The sequence below is a fragment of the Ceratotherium simum genome, chromosome 7, assembly GCF_057802395.1.
Source record: "Ceratotherium simum simum isolate JZ-2026a chromosome 7, ASM5780239v1, whole genome shotgun sequence".
In the NCBI taxonomy this organism is placed as follows: domain Eukaryota; kingdom Metazoa; phylum Chordata; class Mammalia; order Perissodactyla; family Rhinocerotidae; genus Ceratotherium; species Ceratotherium simum.
The window spans coordinates 25456099-25479460 of record NC_141906.1 but is presented as its reverse complement, the minus strand read 5'-3'; the positions used below and the strand labels follow the sequence as shown (position 1 = coordinate 25479460).

General features: G+C 37.1%; 1 long non-coding RNA gene and 1 pseudogene across 1 annotated transcript; both read left to right on the top strand.

Annotated features, from left to right (window-relative positions):
* Positions 1 to 225: 225 nt before the first annotated feature.
* Positions 226 to 3129, top strand: LOC147916602 (uncharacterized). Its single transcript, XR_015552682.1, has 2 exons — positions 226 to 1130; positions 2746 to 3129. It is a non-coding gene; the product is annotated as an uncharacterized LOC147916602 (long non-coding RNA).
* Positions 3130 to 9122: 5993 nt separating this feature from the next.
* Positions 9123 to 10099, top strand: LOC101394797 (olfactory receptor 52B4-like; annotated as a pseudogene).
* Positions 10100 to 23362: the final 13263 nt, after the last annotated feature.

The window sequence follows — 23362 nt, the reverse complement described above, 5'->3', positions numbered from 1 at the left end:
TATATTGGATTAAATAAAATATATATTAACTTCACCTGTTTTATTCCACTTTTTTGATGTATATGCTAGGAAATTTAAAATTAAATATGTGGCTCATTATATTTCTATCAGACAGCTCTTCCTGTAAGGCAGTTGCCATCCCCGAGGGGGCCCTAGTGTAAGGCAGATAATGTTCATCTCTACACAGACCCTGTACCCCTCTGAGGCATTTTTGTAGAAGGTAATGGCAGAGAGAAGAGGATCTCAACATACCTAGAAATTTACAATTTGGAAGATCATAGATAGGGATCGTGCCAGAGAATATGACTGCCTAGTCTGGTCCCTGCCTTTAGCCCTCAGTCTGTTAGACACTTGAAGTTCCTTCATGGTTTGACGAAATACAGAAGTCCTCCCTTCCTTATCTGCAGTTTCACTTTGCATAGTTTCAGTGACCGTGGTGAACTGAGGTCTGAAAATATTAAATGAAAAATTCCAAAAATAAACAATTCATGAGTTTTAAATTGCATGCCTTTCTGAGTAGTGGGATGAAATTTCGTGATGTCCTGCTCCATCTGGCCCAGGATGTGAATCATCCGTTTGTCCAGGGTAAGCATGCTGTATGCACTACCCACCCATTAAGCTCATTAGGAAAAAACATAGTATATAAAGGGTTCCGTACTATCCCCAGTTTTGGGCATCCCCTGGGGGTCTTGGGACGTTTCCCACCTGCATATAAGGGAGGACTGCTGTGCTAGTTCATCCTCAGGGCACAGTTCTGGTGTCTGGTGAGATGAAGTACAGGTTACAGTAAAAGTGCAGCACTGGTTTGCTCTAGGGTATGGTTTCATTTGGGAGATCAAATTTGTGGGAGACCAGAGGCCAAATGTATACTTCTCGTCCTGTTCTGCTGTTCAATTGGAAGCAATATGGAAGGAGATACAGCAGGCAAACTGCCCATGGAGCTGGTGGAAGTTGGGGGATGAGAGATGATTGTAAAAGAGAATCTGAGTAATTGCTCCCTTCCCACTTATTTTCCCATGTAGTAAGTTCCAGGCAAAAGGAGTTAGCCCAGCTGTCCTCTACCTGTGGAGGTATCCAGTGAATGACCTTGGATAATAAGAAAAGCCAAAGTATTTGCTGAGATTCTGTAGGTGAGATTTGGGGAAGGTTGCCCAATCTGAGATTTGGAGAGAACTTAGAAGATTGTTCTTTGAATTTAAACTTTAGAATGAGTTTACAGCCCTGACTTTCTCTTGGGGGAGTCTGGGCACAGGCCTACTGGCCTTGACATTTTTGGTGAAATGCAGTAAAGCTAAACTACTATGAAAAATAAACCCCAAAATGTCTAATGGATCAAATACTAAAAACAATTTCTCATTCATGTAAAAATCTAACATGAGTGTAACCAGTGGGTGAGTGGCACTGTTCCCTTTGGGATTTATGGACCAAGCTTTCTTCCATTTGGGGCTCTGCCATCCACTAGGACAGTAGTGTCATTAGCATCAAGCCAGCAGAAGGGTAAAGAAAACTGGGGAGGCAATTTGCTTCTTAAAACCTTAATTCATATACAGGATTCATAATTTCTGCTCCCTTTCTGTTGCTGAGAATAGCCATGTGGCCACACATAACTGCAAGGAAGATTGTAAAAATGTCTTCTTGTATGCAGTTATGTACAATCAAATTTCAAAGGAAGGAAAATGCAGATTTTTGTGGAGACCTAATGGTCTGTTATACGGGACACTAAAAGGAGTGCCTGGAACTTTAAGCAACTCCTCTTCCTCATTACAGAAGACCCAGGATCTCAGCATTTTTTGGGGGGCTATGTTTATTCCATCCTATAGCCTAAAGTTCATAAAGAGAGCAGGGGAAGAGTGATGCTCTCATCGGAGTTCTAGGCAAGTGGTATAGTTACCCTAACATTTCTCAACAAGCCTGTGCTTGCTAGAGCTGGCATTTACTTTTGATTTGAATTTAAAGGATTTTTTTTTAGCATCTTTTTTTGTGATATAATTGACATACAGTAAATTGTACATATTTAAAGTGTACAATTTGATGCGTTTTCACTTGTGAAACTATTATCACCATCAAGATGTCTACCCCCCTCAAAAGTTTCCTCCTGCCCCTTTGTAATCCCTCCTTTCTGTCCCTGTGCACCACACACCCATCCTCTAGTAACCACTGTTCTGCTTTTTGTCACTGTAGTTTGCATTTTCTAGAACAGAATCATTCAGTATTATTGTCTAGTTTCTTTCATTCGCCAGGTTGTTGCTTATATCAAGAATCCATTCCTTTTTTGTTGCCTAATAGTATTCCATTGTTTGGCTATGCAACAACTTATCCATTCTCCTGTTGATGGAAATTCGGGTTGTTTCCAGTTTTGGGCTATTACAAATATAGTTGTTATAAATATTTTTTGTACAAGTCTGCCAAAAAACATATGCTTTCATTACTTGGATAAATATTTAGTAGTACTGAAATAGCTGGGCTATGTAGTAGGTATATCAATTTTTTTGAAACTGCGAAACTATGTCTAAGGTGGTCATACCATTTTACATCTGCCTTATCAATGTATGAGACTTCAGTTGCTCTACATCCTGGCCATGACTTGGTTTGGTTTGTTTTTAATGTTAGACATTCTAATAGATGTGTAGTGACGTATCTCATTATCTTTAATTTGCATTTCTCAAATGCCTAGCGATGTTGAGCATCTTCTTATGTGTGATTTTTGTTTGTTTTTTTGCCATCTGCATATCTTCTTTGGTGAAGTGTCTCTGTCGCCAAGTGCCTCAAGAAACTCAAAAGTGCGTTTGGAACCACCAGCCATCCTGAAACTGACCAAGTGAGGCGCTCAAGGAAGATGTAACCTCTAGCCATCCTGAAACTGACCAAGCCTCAACATTAGAGCTATGCCCATGACCTTTGCCCTATTTTTAATGCAAAAATCTCTCCAGGAGGAGCTTAGGCCTCATTATGTGGAAGCATGTTCTCCAACTGAGCCTGTGCAAACAAATACCAGCTCCTCCCTTATGAATATTCATTCCCCAACCAAATAAGAGTTCCTGCTTGCCTTTGTTCGGGCATGCCATGACTTTGGAAATGATTCTTCATGGTCTCCTGTTTGCTGCAAATACATTTTACTTTGTGAGACAACTTCCACTGGTGTAGAGTCTTATTTAACTCATCAGGAAGTGAGCCCACTTGGTTCGGTAACATCTCAAATATTTTGCTTTTTTTTTTTTTTTTTTTAATTTTTTTTTTTATTTATTTTTTCCCCCAAAGCCCCAGTAGATAGTTGTATGTCACAGCTGCACAACCTTCCAGCTGCTGCATGCGGGACGCAGCCTCAGCATGGCGGGAGAAGCCGTGCGTCGATGCGCGCCCGGGATCCGAACCCCGGCCGCCAGCATCGGAGCGCGCACACTTAACCGCTAAGCCACGGGGCCGGCCCTTTTGCTTGTTTTTTTATTGGGTTGCCAATAAATATTTTTTTTTTTATTTTCTTCTTATTGAGAGTTCTTATATATTCTTGATATAAGTCCCTCATTAGATATATGATTTGCAAATATCTTCTCCCAGTATGTGGCTTGCCTTTTCACTTTCTTAACAATCTTTCAAAGAGCTGAAGTTCTTAATTTTGATGATGTCCAACTTCGCAATTTTTTTCTTTTATATATCATGATTTTGGTGTTTTATTTAAGGAATGTTTCCTAACCAAAGTCACAAACAATTTCTCTTTAGTTTTCTTCTAGAAATTTTATAATTTTAGGTTTTACGTTAAGTCTGTGATCCACTTTGAGATCATTTTTTAAATAGTGCAAAGTGTGGATCAAAATCCCATCTCTTTGTATATTTGGATCCAGTTGTTCTAGCACTATCTTTGAAAAGACTATCCTTTCTCCACTGAATTGGCTTTGTACCTTTGTTATGTCTCAATTGATCATATATGTGTGAGTCTGTTTCTGGATTCTCTATTCTTTTCCATTCATCTACTTATCTATCTTGGCACCAATACTATATATATTGATTACTGTGGCTTCATAATAAGTCTTGAAATAAGGTAGTATAAGTTTTCTAACTTTGTTGTTTTTTTGCAAATTTGCTTTGCCTATTCTAGGTTTTTTGCATCCATATATAAGTTAGAATCAGTTTATCAATTTCTAAATAATAGTCTGCTATAATTTTGATTGGGATTGCAGTGAATCTGTAGATCAGTTTCGGTAAGAATTGGCATCTTATCAATATTTAGTCTTCTGATCCATGTACCGTGTATATTTTTCCATTTCTTTGTTTTTTTTCTCCCTCTTAGCAATATTTTGTAGTTTTCAATGTGTGGGTCTTGTACATTTTTGTGGTTATGTATCCAAAAGAATTTAAAGGAGGGTCTTGAAGAGATATTTGTACACCCATGTTCATAGCAGCATTATTCATAGTGGCCAAAAGATGGAAGCAACCCAAGTATTCATCTATGGATGAATAAATAAGCAAAATGTGGTATATACATACAATGGAATAATATTCAGTCTTAAAAAGGAAGGAAATTCTGACACATGCTACAACATGGATGAACTTTAAGGACGTTATGATAAGTGAAATAAGCCAGTCACAAGACAAATACTGTATGATTCCACTTATATGAGACAGAGTAGTCAAATTCATAGAGACAGAAAGTACAATGGCAGTTGCTAGTGGCTGGTGGTGGGCTGGGGTGGAATGGAAAGTTGTTTAATTAGTGTAGAGTTTCAGTTTTGCAAGATGAAAAGTTCTGGAGATTGGTTGCACAGTGTGCATATACTTAATACTACTGAAAAGTACACTTAAAAATGTCAAGATGGCAAATTTTATGATATATATATTTTACCACAATTAAAAATTATTACAAATTTTAAAAATAATAATGAAATGGATAGGTAAATTATGAGTCTTCCATAAATTAGCATATTTTGCAACCACAAAATTTTGTTTGAAATATGATAAATACTATAAATCTCTGTAAGAGGAATGTGGATATGTTGTTTTCTCATCAAGAAAGTATCAGTTTAAACTACTTAGTGTGAAAGATGGTTATAACAGGTTCCATGAAGGAGCTAAGATTCCAGATGGTTGTTGAGATCTGAGTACAAGGTCACCAGTCAGTCAAAGAAATAGCATATTCTTGGCAGAAAGATCAACAAGGATAAGGACCCTAAAGTAGTAGAAAGAGCATGGCATGACAACGGGAGGGTGAAGAATTAATTATTTGCTGTGCCTGAGGAACAGTTATGAAAGATGAAATGAGAAATATTGCTGGAAAGCTGGCCTGCCACAAAATGCCTACTTGCCTCAGTTACCATGCTGAGATGGAAATCTTGGGAAACTCCTCCCTGAAATTGAATAGTGACAGGCTCCCAAATCCCATCCCTTGGCATCATCCGACACCAAACATTCTGAAACTCTACCAACTGTCCCTTATTGGGGAATCACCAGGCTTTATGGTACCTCAAGCACCTTAAAAGTTACACCCAGCGACTGAAGTCATTCATATATCAGTTTATTCATTCAATCATATTTCATTCAACAAATATTTATTGTGTGCCTACAGTATGCCAAGAACAGTTCAGGGTTAGGCTATAACTAAGTGAGTAAAGCAAAACACTTGTCTTCATGGTTGTCAGCTGTTGTGTTTTGATTGACCTCATTGTGATCTCGCCCCATGTGGTCTTATTCATCTGTCTATCCTAAGCTTTTTAAATGGCTACTGGCCTCAAGGGGGAAAAATGGAGGTTGCAAGGTCCACATGCTCTAGAATTCACACAGCATCACTTCAACCCTATTCTATTAGTCAAAGGAAGTCATAAGGCCATCCCAGATTCAGGGGGCTGGAGAACAGACTGTACCTCATGATGGAGGGAATGGCATGTGTGTGCAGCAGATGGAAGAATTATTGGCTGCCATTTTTGCAGACGGTCAACCACACTTACAAACTATTAGATTGATAAATGTTCAAAAGCTGGACAACATATTCTGCTGGCAAGATTATGAGAAAAAAAGCACTCATACATTGCTAGTGGCGATGAAAAATGGTACAACCACTATGGAGGGAATCTTTAATATCTAACAAATCTACAAATGCGTTTATCCTTTGACCAAGGTAATCATGCTTCTAGTAATTAACCATAAGATTTATCAAGACAATTATGCAACTAAAGAAAAGAGAGAAAAAGAATAGAAAAAAAAAATTGAAGAGACCCTCAGGTACTGGTGGAACAATGTAGAAAGTCTAACATACGTATAGTTGGGGGTCCCAAAATGAAATCAGAGAGAATGGGATAGAAAAAAATTTGAATGTAATAATTACTGAAATTTTCCAAATTGGGTAAAAATCATAAATTTACAGATTCAAAAAGTTCAGTGAACCTCAAAAAGGATAAAAACAAATAAAGCTATGCCTGGGTGCATTACAATCAAACTGAAAATTAAGATAAAGTGAAAAATCTTAAACGTAACCAAAGGAGGCAGAGGCATGAAATATAAATGTCCAAGGTAATCAAGACTCACACCTCTTCTACTAACTGTTAAGCATGTTAAGGGTTTATACATGTGTCTATATCCTTAAGCAATAGTTAAACATCATTATCCATGACTCTGAAATTTGAAACTTATGAAAACCCCAGCTATGAATATAACTTTAGTGTAGTCCTTTTTCATGAAGAACAAAACTTTACAAATCATTGGTACATATTAAGTATAAATATTCATATTCCTGTTAAAAGTGAGTTTAACATCCATTAAAATGAGGCTGTAGCAAGACTAGATTAGGTGGAAAAGGCTTTTATATCAAAGCATCTTGAGAGAAGCAAGACAGAAGAGAGTCAAGAGGAAGAGAGGGAGATGGCAAATAGTTTTAGAGACTCAGTCCGTTTGGGAAGAGGGGGAGGCTGGTGGAGACAGCTCCATCCCTGGAGACCCCGGTGTAAGTGCTTCCCTCAAGGGTTCCACAAAAGAGGATAAACATCCCTACCCCTGACCCTTCATAAGCTGAATTTTATTACAGATCTTGTGTCTGTCTGTCCCTGACGACTCAACCTAAGGCTGGTAAGAATTAGACATCTGAGGGTGAGGATGTTCCAAGTTCAAGGTAAGAACTGGACTGTCGTTATGTCCCAGACAAGCCAAAGGTGACAAGACTCTTGGAGGCTATTGATATATGTGGACACAGGATAGTGAAGACCAGAGGCACCAATGTGATTGGTTATAGCAGAAGTAGATAGTGAGGTCTGGGAAGGGAGGTTGAAAGTATACGAGGTGGACGGAGGTTACAGAAGGGTACTAGATAAAGAGAAGGGATCCAATAAATGGCAAGTACCCTAATCATTAAACTAAAGATAAGAAAATAGAAAACAAATTTACTTAGACTACAGACCCCTCTTGGAAAAACACGAATGAAGCCCAAGGAATGGAAGGGAACTGTGGTCGCCTGCCCCAAGCAGCCATTAGATGGGGTTTTGGGGAGGCAGCCAGGGCATCTCAGTAGATGTGAGAAGTAGGAGCCAATTTTCCTCTCCAGAAAGGAAAATCAGGGACATCAAGAGGGTGACTGGAGTGGAAGAAAGAATATCAATGAGCGTAAGATACATATTAGCCACTGAGCTAAGATGAGCCACTGAGCTAGATGTTTTAAGATGCCCCTTCGTTTAGTATCCTCAGAAACCCCATGAAGAGGGTATTTTATAGTCTAGTCCATTTCTTCATTCTGATGAAAATGGGATTGGGCATGGCTGTCTTCTCAGAAGGTGCCCTCTGAGCCCATTACACCTGGAACGTTCTACTAAACTCATCTGCTTACATATCCACCATTCTCTCAAACCAAAAGCCAAGTTAGGACTCAGGCGCATGACATAATGCCTGAAAAATGGTCACTGCTCGACATATGCTTGCGAATGATTAAGCTAATAAATAAACAAAAGTATACTAGGAAGTAAATGATGAAATAACACGTTAATTTCTATCAGCAGAAGAATCTTCCAAGGATCAAGTACTGCAACACCCACCACTCCAGCAGTAATGCCTTTCATATTCCAATTCCAGTCATTTCTAGCTTAGCTCCCTAAGTGTGAGCACAAGGAGTGCCTCCCCTCAGCCACACAAGCCCTGTCTATGTTACCTCCAGAAGGTCTCTTGACCCTCTTCACAGGTGAGCAAACTGTGTATAGTGAAGGTAGAGATTTCAAACTCATTTCTATCAATTGTTTTTTGTGAAATTTGTCAAGTGATTTGTATTCTCTGAGTCTCACTTTCCTTAGGTGTGAAGTGGAGATAATACCCACTTCCTAGAGTGGATGTCTACTCCCTGTGTGAAGAATATATAAAATGTTACATACAATGTGCATTTTACAAGCCGTAGCATAAAACAACGCTTAATAAATATTAGTTTAATTCACTGTGACTTTATTACATTCAGATCCATTCTATTTCTGGAATATGACTGGTCTTTTAGCATCCAGCCTCTTCAGTTAATTACTACTCCAATAAACCTCCAGGGGAATCATTCTAAAGTAGAGTAATTATTCAAACTACTGACTTCAAGATATCTGCTGGCTGCCCGCTGTGTAAAGCAGAGAGTCTAAGTGTGAAGCTGTGATCAAGGCCCTTCATAATCAGTAAAATCTGCTTGTACAACCCCTATGCACTCCCTATGCACCTGTCATCCTACTCTGGAAATGTTTCAGGAATACATTGTGCATTGATCTGTATATTCATCTTTCCTTATACTACTTCTCTTCTCTTTTCATTCTTCACTTTATGATAAACTAGTCAATTTCAGGGTCAAGTTCAAGTGTCATCTTGTTACAGCCCTCTCAGACATGCATAATGATTCCCTCTGTGTATTCACAATCCTCTGTTTGAAAGTAAAATACATACAATAATATCTTCTACTTTGATTGGTGGGAGACAAGTGTAATTGACTGTCACTCATTGGGGCACAGACCATATCCTGTCATCTTTGCATATTTTCTATTATTTGCATGTTCAAAAAGATGGAGAGTATGAGATTTGCCAAAAGCTCCTGGTGTCCTCACAAAGCATATTAGTATAATTCCTCTTAAGAATATATTTAAAAGAATACGTATTTTCCTCTCTCTGTGAACAGGACGTTAGGTCCAACATCATCTGCTTCCGATATGATTCCCTTAAACCACACTGGTGTTAGCCACACAGTCTTTTACTTGCTGGGCATCCCTGGCCTTGAGGACCAGCTCAGGTGGATTTCCATCCCCTTCTTCATTTCCTATGTCATCGCCCTGTTTGGGAACGGCCTGCTCATTTTCATTATCCTCATAAAGCGCAGCTTCCATGAACCCATGTACCTCTTCCTCTGCATGCTGGCTGGAGCAGACGTTATCCTCTCCACGTGCACGGTACCTCAAGCCTTGGCCATCTTCTGGTTGTGGGCTGGGGAGATCTCCCTGAATCTCTGCATCACTCAGTTCTTCATCATCCACTGCACTTTCATGTCTGAGTCTGGGATCTTACTGTTGATGGCATTTGACCGCTACATTGCCATATGCTACCCACTGAGATACACCACTATTCTTACACATGCATTGATTGGGAAAATTGGTGTGACTATCTGTCTGAGAAGTTATTGTACACTTTTGCCCATAATATTTCTTTTGAAAAGATTGATTTCTGCAAAAATAATATTATTCCGCACACCTTTTGTGAACACATTGGCTTGGCCAAATATGCTTGTAATGACATTCGAGTGAACATCTGGTATGGGTTTTCCATCCTAATGTTAACAGTAGTTTTAGATGTTGTGATAATTTTTGTTTCCTATGTGCTGATTCTCCGTGCTGTCTTCCACATGACTTCCCAAGATGCTCGCCACAAAGCTCTTAACACATGTGGCTCCCATGTCTGCGTCATCATCCTCTTTTATGGGCCTAGAATCTTCACAACCCTTACTCAGCAGTTTGGACACCACATTCCACCTCATATCCATATCTTATTGTCTAATGTCTGCATGCTTGCTCCACCTATGCTGAATCCCATAATTTATGGGATCAAGACCAAGCAAATCCAAGAGCAGGTGATTTGTATGTTGTTTACAAAGCAGAAATCACTTTGGTTTAAGAACTGAGTTTTCAGCATCTCTAGCTACCTGTGAAGTGGTCTGTGGAAGTGGTGGGTAGGAAGAGGCAGCTGGAACACTAGGAAATAGCTCAGTGAATTCTGTCTCTGGAGCAAGTTCACCAGGGAGGTTGCAGAACTTACTCTTCTGTTGTCAAAACAACCTGAGAGAGCAGTGCTATGTCTGACTGAAGAAGCTACCTCCTACAAAGAGCCTGAGACAGGATGAATTGATTTTCAGAACTCATATATCTTTAATGACACTAGCATGATCTTTAGAAATAGATGAAGTGAGAACTTCTCTGGCCTGGGAATTTGTTCAGCTCTTCCTCACTGAGTTTCCCACTCTCTGAGACATCTTGTGATATCTCTAGACAATCACATACAAACCTCTATTCCTTAATGTCCTTCATTCTAGCTAAATGACATTAGCAGAATCAGTGGTTCCTAGGTTTTGCAGTTATTATATTTTAATCTATATCCTATCAACATGCATGTGTATAATAAGGGAATGTGAATGAATTGTGTGTTTTGTATTCTGCAGAACAATCCTTGTGGAGACTGAGGGTATTGATAGTGATCATTGTTGTAATGTCAAAATATTAATGTGGTTTCTGATGAGGTTGTGAATGCTGGGAGAATGCTGAGGAACAGGAATTCCTCCATTCTCAAGGTCAGGCCATATTCTTCAATGATCTCCTCCTCAGCTGAGTATTCAAGGTCTTTAATGACCTGATTCCTGGCCTTCTTTACAGGAATATTTTCCATACCACTTTCAAAGTAACCCAAATTTCAGGCACACCAGGCCATTAACCCACCCTCTTAAGGTCTTCATGTCTCTGCTTTGTCTTGAAATAACCACCATTGACTTGTCGGAAAACTCTTATTCCTCCTTTAATATCCAGTTCTCATCTTGTCTCCTCTGTGACAATTTCACTAACTACAACTCTTTCCCAATGTATTATTTAGTTGATAATACCTCTATGAGAAAAATAGCATATTGTTCATATTTCTTTTTTAATGCATATTTGATTAAAAATCTAGATTCTTTGTAGAATTTATTAGAAATTATGAAAAAAGACAAACATGAAACGGAACTCCTAAACCCATACACTCACAGCTTTCCATCAATTTTATTGTTAAAATTTTGTTTTCCTGGTGTGGGCCTGGTGGTGTGGTGGTTGAGTTCTCGCCCTCTGCTTTGGCAGCCCGGGGTTTGTGCTTTGCAGGTTTGGATTCCAGGTGTGGAGCTGCACACGGCTTATCGAGCCATGCTATGGCAGGTGTCCCACATGTAAAGTAGAGGAAGTTGGGCACGGATGTTAGCCCAGGGCCAATCTTCTTCAGCAAATAGGAGGATTAGCAAAGGATGTTAGCTCAAGGCTAATCTTCCTCACCAAAAAAAAAAAAAAAAAAAAATTGGTTTCTATAGCTATATATTTATATCTATGTACTTATATATCTATGTTTACATCTGTATCTGAATCTATGTCTGTATTTTATCTCCATCTGTATCTATAGCTTTATCTATTCCTATATCTATCTGGAAAATATTATCATATAATATATGTAGAGAGTATTTATCATACTATATATGGTCTGAAACCTACTTTTCTTTTCTAGTAGTACATTGTTGACAACGTTTGTTTCTAATATGAATTTATATATTCAATTACTATGTCTATATAGCATTTCATTGCAGGGTTTTACTATAACATTTAACCAAGCATTCTTTTTTTAAGTCCTTTTTGTATGGCATTATGACCACATATTTACAAATTTAAGGCTCAATTCTACTTGTTGCTTAAGTACACAGCCCAGATATGTTCTAAATAAATTATTTTTAAGTATTGTCTTCTACTATAAGATGCAAATGCTCAATGTAATACAATTGGAAAACAACAGAAACATAAAGAAAATCCCTAGTCAGGAGCAAACCACTGATAATATTTTGGTATACAGCCTTACATTTCTTGTTCTGTGTATATATATTTTCATTCATTTTCAATATTATTGGGCATTTGGAGTTTTCCTTTTCTAACCACATAAACAAAGCTTCTCTGAATATCTTATACATAGAACTTACACTAATCTTTCAATTTTTATTTTAATAATAGAGTTCTAACATGCTATTGCAGATTTTATAGATTTTTTGATGAATCCTGTAAAATTACACTTGGAAAGGATGCAAAATATCTCTCTCAGCACTAAGAAGGGGATTGCGTATTTTCATTTAAAAAAACTTTTGCCATTGATAAGGACAAAAATGATATTGCTATGCAAATTTTACTTATATTTTTATTGCTATTGAGGTTAAACATTTATTACATAGTCATGGTTCATCTTATGAAGTAGTGGTAACTACCATTTGTTGAGTACTTGTCACGTTACAGCTTCCATGCTAAGCATTTTATGTACATTACCTCACATCATCTTCACTTGAGCTCCATAAAATAAGTATTACAGATGAGGAAATGGAAACTCTACCAAGGAAAATGGCAGAGGCAGGAAAAAATCCATTTCCTTTTTGTTTGTCAAGTTTCTGCTCTTGGCTACTAAAGTTCCTAGATGATTCTGGCTATTCCTGTGTTTGCCCATTTAACTCTTGAAAACTTTATCTTGTCCTTATCTCTTTTCATTATTTTTTAAAATTTATCAATAGTAATACGTTTTCACTCTCATATTTAAGTACTTGTCAGTTTGTCCTTTGTTCTTAGTATTTTTATAAAATGATTTAAGTATTAATAGCTATATGTATGTCTTTTCTTTTGTGTCTTTTTCCATTGATTAACCATAGAAAATTCTCCTTAGGCTAGCATTTGAGTATTATTCACATCCATTTCTCTATTTTCATCTTATCATCTCTAAATTAGGATTATTTGATCAACATAATAGAGTTCTTATGAGGATTAAATGAATTAATATATGTAAGGTGCTTAGAATGACATCAGGCATATAGTGTTATATATATTTGCTATACTAATAATAATTATTATTATTTATTTTTGTCTTATGATATTTTTATTTCACATTCAACAATTTTTTGAAAAACTTTTTATTTCGAAATAATTATAGATTCACAGGAAGTTGCAAAAGAATAATGTACTGGAAGGCCGTTTACCTTTCATCCAGTTTTGCCCTCTGGTAACATCTTGCATAACTGTAGTACAATATCAAAATTGTAAAGTTGACATTGGTACAAACCACAGACCTTGTCAGATTTCATTAGTTTTACATGTACTACTTGTGTGTGCGCTTGCATCTGTGTGTGTATAGTTCTAGGTCATTATATGACATTATAGATTCATGGAACCACCACCATAATTAAGATAAAGAATTGTTCCAGCATCACTTATGACTTCATTTTGTAGCTTCACTCACATCCCTCTCCTTCGATACCTAGCCCCTGGTAACCACTAACTGGTCTTCCATCTCTACAAATTTGATATATCATGAATGTTATATAAATGAAATCATACAACACATAACCTTTAGGAACTGGGTTGATTTCACTCAGCATAATTTCCTTGGATCCATCCAAACTGTTGTGTGTCTCAGTAGTTGCTTCTTTTTATTGTTGTAGAATTCCATGATGTAGATATACTGCAAAGTTTGTAAACATTCCTATGTTAAATAACCTTTGAGTTATTTCCAGTTTCTGGCTATTATGAATAAAGCTGCTATGAACATTCATGCACACATGTTTGTGTAAATGTAAGTTTTCATTTCTCTGAAAAAAATGCTCAAGTTTGCAATTCTGGGTTGTACAATTTGTGCATGTTTAATTTTATAAGAAACCATCAAACTGTTTTCCTGAGTGACTCTACCATTGTACATTCCCACCAGCAAAGCAAGAGTGATCTAGCTGCTTTGTGTCCTCACCGCATTTGGTATCATAACTATTTTTTATTTCAGTCATTATGATAGATGTATGTCATTGTGGTTTTAACTTGCATTTCTCTAAATGCTAATGCTGTTGTACATTTTCCACGTGCTTGTTTGTCATCTGAATAGTCCCTTCTGCGAAATGTCAGTTCATGTATTTTTCCTGTTTCCTAATTGGATTTTTTATTTATTTTTAGAGTTAAGTTTTGAGAGTTCTTTATGTATTCTAAATGCAAGGTTTTTGACAGATGTCTGGTTTGAAAATTAATTTTCCCAGTCTGTAGCTTGTCTTTTAATTCTCTTAATAGGGCTTTTCTCACAGCAAATGTTTTTTATTTTGAAAATGTTTTAAAGTTTTTAAGTTGGTAAGAAGTCCAGTTTATCAATTTCTCCTTTTATGAGTTGTACTTTTGGTGTCATCTGAAAACTCTTCATCTAGCCCTGGTTCTTGAGGATTTTCTTCTTTGTTTCTTCTAATTGTTTTATGAGTAATCATTTAATATTTAAGTCCATGATGAATTTTGAGTTATTTTTCATATAAGGTGTGAAGTTTAGGTCAAGATTCTTTTTTTTTTTTTTTTTTGCCTATGGATGTTCAGTTGCTCTAGCACCATTTGTTGACAAAAACTGTCTTTCCTCCATCAAATTCCTTTTGTGCCTTTGTCCAAAATCAGTTGGGTATATTTGTGTAGGTCTATTTTTGGGTTTTCTATTCTGTTTCATTTATCTGTGTGTCTTTTCCTCTGTCAATAACACACTATCTTGATTACTGTAGCTAAACAGTAAGCTTTAACATCAAGTAAGTGTTTCTTCACTCATCATTCTTTTTTCTCAAAATTGTTTTATAAATTTTAGATTCCTTGCTTTTCCTTATAAATTTTTTTTTTTTTTGTACAACCTGGTTAGTATACTGAAAACTTAAATTCCTTATAAATTTTAAAATAAGTATCTCTATGTCTACAAACATCATGCTGGGATTTTGATAGGAATTTCATTAAATATGTAGATCAATTTTGGAAAAATTGGTATCTGATAGCTTTACAGTGTTGAGTCTTCCAATTCATGAACGTGGTGTACCTCTCCATTTATTTAGGTCTCTTTTGATTTATTTCATCAGTATTTTCTGATTTTCAACACAAAGATCCTACGCATATTTTGCTAGCTTTATTTCTAAGTACTTTTTACTTTTGGCATAATTAAAAATGATACTTCTTCATTTCAATCTGCACACGTTTGTTGTTAGTATGTAGAATTGACATTGATTTTTGTGTATTAGTCTTGTATCCTGCAACTTTACTGAACTCACCTATTCTAGGAGTTTGTTATGTTTTCTTATTTGTTTGTTTGTTTTGTAGATTCCCTGGTATTTTCTATGTAGGCAATCGTGTCATCTCTAAATAGGAACAATTTTAATTCTTCCTTTCCAGTCTGTACGCCCTTTATTTCGTTCTCTTGCTTTCTTATACTGGCTAGAACTTCTAGTATTACATTAAATAAAAGGGGTGAGAACAGACATCCCTACATTGGTCTTGATCTTAAGGAAAAAGTATTCAGTTTTTCTCCATTAATTGTGATGATGCCTATAGATATTTTTAGATACTCTTTTTCAAGTTGATGAAATTCCCCTCTATTCCTAATTTGCTAAACATTTTTATCATGAATGAATGTTAGATTTTGGCAAATAACTCTTCTGCATAAATTGATATCATATACTTTTTCTTTCTTAGTTCTTTGATATGGTGGATTACTTTGACTGGCTTTTGAATATTGTACCAGCCTTGCATACCTGGAATAAAACCCATTTGGTCATGGTATATAATTCTTTTCATACATATCTGAATTCAATGTGTTAAAATTTTGTTGAAGATTTTTATATCTAAGTTCATGAGAGAGATTAATCTGTAGTTTTCTTTTTTGTACTGTCTGCGTGATGTTGGTATCAAGATAAAACTGGCCTCATAAAATGAGTTGGGAAGTGTTCCCTCCTCTTCTATTTTCTAGAAGACATTGTATAAAATTGGTGTTAATTCTTCTTCAGCTATTTGGTAAAAATCTTCGGTGAAACTATCTGGGCCTAGAGATTTCCTTTCTGGGAGCTTTTAAAGTTCAGTTTCTTTAATATCTTTAATATCAACTTTAATAATCTACAGGATTATTTAGAATATCTATTTCTTCTTGGTTGAGCTATGTGGTTTGTAGTTTTAAAGGAATTTATTCCTGTTGTTTAAGCTGTTGCACTTCTGAACATAAAGTTGTTCATAGTGTTCTCTTATTATGCTTGTAATGGCTGCAGGATTTGTAGTGATATCTACTGTTTGACTCCTGATATTAGTGATTTGTGTCTTGTCTCTTTTTATCTTTGTCAGTCTTTCAAAGAACCAGCATTTTATTTCATTGATTTTTTCTATTGTTTCCCTGTTTTTAATTTCATTGATTTCTTTTCTTATCTTTATTATTTCCTTCCTTCTGCTTCTTTGAGTTTGTTTTGTTCTTCTTTTGCTAGGTTTTTTGGGTAGGAACTCAGATTATTGATCTGAAATTTTTTTTCTGATGTAAAGAATTTAGTGCTTTCCCCCTCTTTTATTTACATTTGTCCTATGTTTTTATGTTTGATGTAAATTTCTTATAGACAACATATATTTTTGTTTTTTTAATGCACTCTGCCATTCTTTATCTTTTGATTGATATAGTTCTATCATTTTCATTTAAAGTAATTAATGCTATGGTAGAGCTTATGTCTGCCAGTTTATTATTTGTCTTCTATTTGTTCCCTGGGTTCTCATTTCTCCATTTCTCTTTCCTGTCTTCCTACGGGTTTTTTTTTTTTTTTTTTAACATTTTTTAAAATTCAATTTTAAGTTGCTTATAGTGGTTTTTGAATATATCATTTTGTTTTATATATATATATTAATACATAAACACATTATATATATATTTATTTAATAAATATGTGGTTTTCGAGTATATCAGTTTGTGATAAATAAATATAAACAAATTATATATAAATATATAAATCATGTTGATTAATTTATCCATTTGCTTGTTTATTCACAGATTTTTATTGCACACCAATATGCCAAGCATGGTGCTAGGTGTGGAGATTTACTAGGAAACTCGGAGTTTACAGACTTAAAGAGGAGACAGACTTTAAAAATAAAGACATAAGCGTTTGAATTACACTTGTGATAAGAGTTATGTAGAATCTGGGTAGGCTTTTTTCCTTTTGTTTTTACATTCTGCTATAACAGAGGACCCTCTTAGGTGCTATGGTCAAAGATACCTACCTGAAGGAGAAGCCTTGAAGGAGAAACATGAAGGATGAGCTGAACTTGATTAAGTGAAGCAAGAGGAGCAGAGCATTTTGGAAACAGAAAATCATGTTCGACATGAGAAGGAACTTGGCCCCGGTGAGGTACTAGGAGAGGGACAGCAAGAGTGAACACAGTGTGTGGCTTAACGTAAGACTAGAGGTCTATCCATGATCCCTTCACTCAGGGCCAGTAGACGTTGTTAATAAGTACGTTTTTTTTTTTTTTTTGGTGAGGAAGATCAGCCCTGCGCTAACATCCATGCCAATCCTCCTCTTTTTGCTGAGGAAGACCAGCTCTGAGCTAACATCTATTTCCAATCCTCCTCCTGTTTTTCCCCCAAAGCCCCAGTAGGTAATTGTATGTCATAGTTGCACATCCTGCTAGTTGCTGTATGTGGGACACGGCCTCAGCATGGCCGGACAAGTGATGCGTTGGTGTGCGCCCGGGATCCGAACCTGGGCCACCAGTAGCAGAGCGTACGCACCTAACCACTAAGCCATGGGGCCGGCCCAATAAGTAAGTTTTAATCCTAAAAGCAATGGACACCTACTGAAATATTTACTTTCAAAGATGGCATGATCATATTTCCATTGTAAAAAATCATTTTGGTTATTCTGTGAAGAATGTATGTTGAGTAGAGGGTGTTAATTAGGAGAATGATTAGGAGGCCATAGGGCAGAAAAGAGGTGATATTGGTGTGGAAAATGGTGTTGGAATCAAAGAGAAAAAGTAGATGGATTTTTAAATATATTTAATGAAGACAATCTATCTTTTGATGACATTTGAAGGATGGATGGCTTAGTGTATATGGGGTTGTGTGAGGGGCAGGGAGTGGAGGGAGACTAGTCGACAGGTGTGTCAGAGACCAACTTCCTTTCACCGTAAAGTGTCTTCCCTCTCCAGCCCATCCATAGAGCCCATATTCATTTCTGTACTCTTGTCTCCTCTTGAATCTCTGAACTGACCCCAAGTCCAAGGCTTCCAGTAGGGTCCTTCCTGGCTATGCAGTTTGTGTGAGAGGTATGTATGATATGGATGTGAGAACAGGCATGTGTCAGCATGAAACATAGCTCATAACTACTGATCTATTTATCCAAATCTATAACTAGTTGTCGATTTTATTCTGACTTCCATTCTCTGTGATTTGAAATGAATCATTTTTAGAATGCAGAGTACTTTAAGCATTGTTACCTTGGTTTATTTCAAAAAATAGAATAACTTGATTAAAGAATCATAGATAATTTTTAAATTTCATCTAGTTGTAAAATAATTCATCATTGTAAAAAATCTTTATTCTAAAACAAAAATTTTATTCTCCTCGTATTCCTTGCTGTCTTTTTAAGCTAACTGGACATAATATTAAAAATTGATTTGATATCCCTTTTCTAGGTATAGGTGTTTTGTTTTGTTTTTTTAAATTTATCCTGAAACTAATTCCTATCTTCGGTGTTTTCTGAGCTCTTTAGATCTCTGGTTTGGTGTCTGTTATTATTTTTTTGGAAAATTCTTGGCCATTATGACTTCAAATATTTCTTCTGCTACTGCTCCATTCTCTCTTTTTTCTCCTAGTATTCCAATTATACATACATTGGTTATTTTGAAATTATACCACAATTCTTAAGTACTCTTTCTTTTTTTTATTATTCTTTTTTCTCTTTGCTTTTCAGTTTGTTATGTGGAATGCTCTGGGCATATTTTAAAACAGTTCTTTTACCCTCCTTCTGGTAGAGAAAAGAGAGGATTTTTTTCTTGGCTCCTCACTATGGGGACCTGATTTGGTTTTCCAAGTAAATTCCATGGAAGCATGTCAGTCCCCTAAGGCTATTTCTCTTAGGAATTTCTCCCTCTCAAACTAGTCCATGCTCAGCCTCCAGCAATTCACCAAAATTACCATGTTAATGCACCTACCATTTGATGCCTCCTGCAACATCTCCAGGTAAGTAGATTTAGGCTGTTATTCTCTGTTTTCACCTATCTACCTCTAGATTTCAGGCTTTTGGTTTACCCTGTGACCTCAGTTCTCTGTTGGGTCCAAGAAAAGTCATTGATGTTGAGTTCATTTAGCTTTTTTCTTGTTGTAAGGATGGAAGTAATGACTTTCAAGTTCTTTGCATGTTGGAACTAAAACTGCAAGTCTCTGATATTCTTTTCTAATTCTGCAGTAATTTCACTGGAAACTCTTTTTTATCTTTGCCCAGCTAAGTCTCCATTTTTCAGGTTGCTTGTCCACATTATAGTGATAGAGGAAGACTCAGGAGTACTAGGATGGGCTCCCTCAGCAATGATGTAGGTCAGTGTTTCTTTTCTCCTAGTCAGCCTCATTCTTCCCAGTCAGGAATGAAGTAAGGCCTGTTCTGCACCTCCAGTGAGAGAGAAGGTCAAATGGTGCTGCAATACGTGGTGATATCCCTGGGTCTTGCCGGCATTTTCATTGCCAACTATCTCTTACCTACTTCTGAATTGAGACAAACAGAATTAATGGGCTGCTTGACAAAGCAGTTTCTGCTCTGGTCCCTTCTTTACCAGGAATTTTTCAGTCCTCCATCTCCTGGTGACCTTTGGTGAAGGAAAGTATTCCAAATCCTGGAGACAGGATTTGACACACACCTCTATCTCCAGCACTCATCCATGAACACTGGAGATGATCAATTTCTATCTATTTCTGTTTGACCCCTGCATACTGGTAACCCATTGCTATAATGACTGAGGCTCTAGCTCTCGAGGAATATCCTGTACTCTCTCTAATTATTGACAGGTAACTCTCCAGGGATGTTCAGGTCTTTCATTCTCTGAAATTCTCAGTTTCCCAGTTCAAGATGAGAAACTGGTTACAGAGAAAAAAGACTTGAGATAGCAAACAAACAAAAAGAATCTGCATACTAATGGTCATCATCGTTTTAACAGAGCCTCCTGGCCCTAGAAATGGTGCCCTCTGCTGGCAAGACTATGAAGCCTGTGAGTTGCTTCACATTTTTCTGTTTTCAGGAAAAGACTGAAAGAGGGATCTCAATTCAAAATCAAAAATCCAGTGGGTACCAAGTAGGGGTTCTCACCATCCAGGAACCAGTTCTAGGGCTTTCTCCTTCCCGTCATCTCTGAAAGTGTATGTGACGATCATGCTATCTTGTATTTCTGGGGCCTTAGGACTGTGTTGGGTCATAATTAGGGATGTGGCGTCCGCAGTGGAAAGTTTGGGTGGGCTCAGGAGAATCTCAGGGCATAAAGGAGCCTTCAATCTGCAGAATTGTCCATGGACAATGAGCAAAAAGCAGTCTCTAGAGCCATCACCATATGGTGATCAGAAGTTTCTCAACACTGGGACATGAAATCTCATTGGAACAGACATAGGATCTGCATTCATTTGTATGAGATTCTAGCAATCTTCTGTTTTGCCTGAGGATAGTGCTGGGCAATCTCTTGATCCTGACTCCACCCCCCCAATATGTTTTATTTTATTATCATTTCGTAATCTCAGCGCCCTCAACTCTTCCCCCTCTTGGTGCATCTCCCAAGCTATACACCTACCCAGTTCAGGTGACTCTAATCTAGTCTCCCTAGAGGAGGAAGAGAGGAACTGTTTTTCTTCTCAGGGTTTTTACCACTGAGATCTTATAGGTAAGGTACCATATGCTAAGTGTGTTAAGTTATTCTTGAGAATATTGGAGACTTAATAACAAAGATCCTATTGTCTTCAAATTGTGGAAAGAAAAACACCTCATAGTACATAACTAAATATTAATTATCTTTCTACCAAACATGCCATTATGCCAAGTGGTCATTTTTTAGCAAACTCATACAATTTTAACATATTTATACTTAATGTGGGATATAAGTGCATTTTTATTGTTGAATGTGTTATAGGAAAGCTAAAGTAAACAGATGATGCTTCACAGGTGGCATCTGTGACCTTCGCGTGATCTCAGAGGCCTCAGATTTTCCTCTTAATTCAGTAAATGTGCCACTTGGCACTGCTGAGCACAAAAGGTTCAAAAGGTCTCCTTCACTGTCTGCTGGGCTGGAGCTGCATCCTTGAGCTTGAGGCCTGAAAGGCTACACTGTGCTGTGCTAGTTGGCCTTAGCAGCAGTATCCTCCTGCACCTTTCCTTCTGAGTCATTAACTCTCAACTACCACTAGCTGGTGTCACAGGTAGAGGCGACTGCAGCAACATGTGGTCTTCTGTAAAGTCCAGCCAAGGATTTCAGATGTGGGGAGCTAACCCACCCCCTTCCTCCCTCCAAATTACTGTCTTCCCTCATACAGAGAGATTTGCTTTTATTTTTATATTTTTTTTGCTGAGGAAGATTTGCCCCTGAGCTAACATCTGTTATTAATCTTCCTCTTTTTTCACTTGAGGAAGATGAGCCCTGAGCTAACACCTGTGCCAGTCTTCCTCTATTTTGTATGTGGGACACCGCCACAGCATGGCCGACAAGTGGTGTAGGTCTGCACCTGAGATCTGAACCTGTGAACCCAGGCTGCTGAAGTGAAGTATGCTGAACTTAACCACTACACCATGGGGCTGGTCCCAAGAATTGTTTTTTGAAAGAATACAATAGTGTATGAAATATATGAAAATAAACTTCAGTAGAAGGAGTAAGTGATCATTTTACACAAATAAACAAGGCAAATGTAGCACAAACAGCTAATAAAATTATGAATGAAAAGTAGTTCATTACAGATAATTAAAATATTAGAAAATATTACCCAGTTCTATAATAATAAGCTTTAGATCTCTGTGAAGTAATTCTGTGAAAAATACCTAATATTCAAAAAACAACCATAAAAGCTTCATAATAAAATAAAAATTAAAACAAGTACAAAATTATCTTCAATGTACATAGGGCCTTATACATATTGATACGTGTGGAGACCCAGGCTTCTGAATCATATCTGCAAGCTGAGGATCACAGAGAAGGCAGCCCTGCTGAGCCCTGCTCTGAGAGAGGGTGGGTACCATGGGGCAATGATGGCAGTAAAGTCAGAGGAATCTGGGAAATATGACACTTTACTCCTGCACTGGTATCTATGTAGTGGTTGTCATCATCCTCCAGATAATTCCCCAGCTCTCTCTCTGCTTATATAAACAAGTATTAATGATGTGACCCTTGCTCACATCTATGACCTCTCTTATGTTTACCTAGAGCTCCAAGTATAATCCCATGGAACTATTTTCAGATTCCTGAGTACACCAAACTTGCCTACCCTTCCATCCAGGCCATTCCTGCCTCCCAGAAGCACAGCTCAGCTGGGAGTGATACATCACAGGAACTCTTAATACCCTAAGACAAATTTCCAAAAGTGGCAATTTTTTTCTGCTTTTAACATATATATGTTGATAGAAGGTTGTTAAGCAAATAACAAAAAGTTGGCAAAATCATAGCATGATTGCAAGCCCATTGCATTCATAGGGAAATGAGGTAAAAGAAAAATAGAGGAAAAAAAACAAAGTGAACAAAATTGTGGTGAAAAATTGGATGTCACACACACAGAACAGATGGACAATGCTAAGGTAATATACACTAAAACTAATGATTGAACAAATCTGTCTAATGACTCACTAGCTGAATGATATAAATTACCAATATTGAACTAAGGAGAAGAAAACCTAAATGGGAAAGTAATAATTGACTCCTTAAAAGTAGCCAAAGCGTATGTCCAAATGTGATGGGTACAGATGTTTTTATGGGAAAGTTGTAAAATTTCAACAATTTTTAAATTGTCTATCTGCTTGGGTCTTGTCCTTGGTCCCCAAACATGGCTCAGATGATGGAGGGGGGCAGAAGGGACAATTGTACCTTGGAAAGCAATTTTAAAAGGTGGCACTTTTTGTTATGTAACGTGTTCTACAGGAGCACAGGAGACTAGGATTTCCTTGATAAATACAGCACAGAAAATTAATCCATCAATTTATTTTCCTCATGAATATAGAGGGTGCTCTTCACAGAGACACAATGTGCTGGGATCATCCTGTGCCCAAGAAGGGTGGTTACTTCTGACAGAGACTCCCCTGTTCAAGGTTACTCCCTATCAGGTGTGATTTCAAGGTTACCTCACTTTCAAAGCAGCCCTTTCTGTC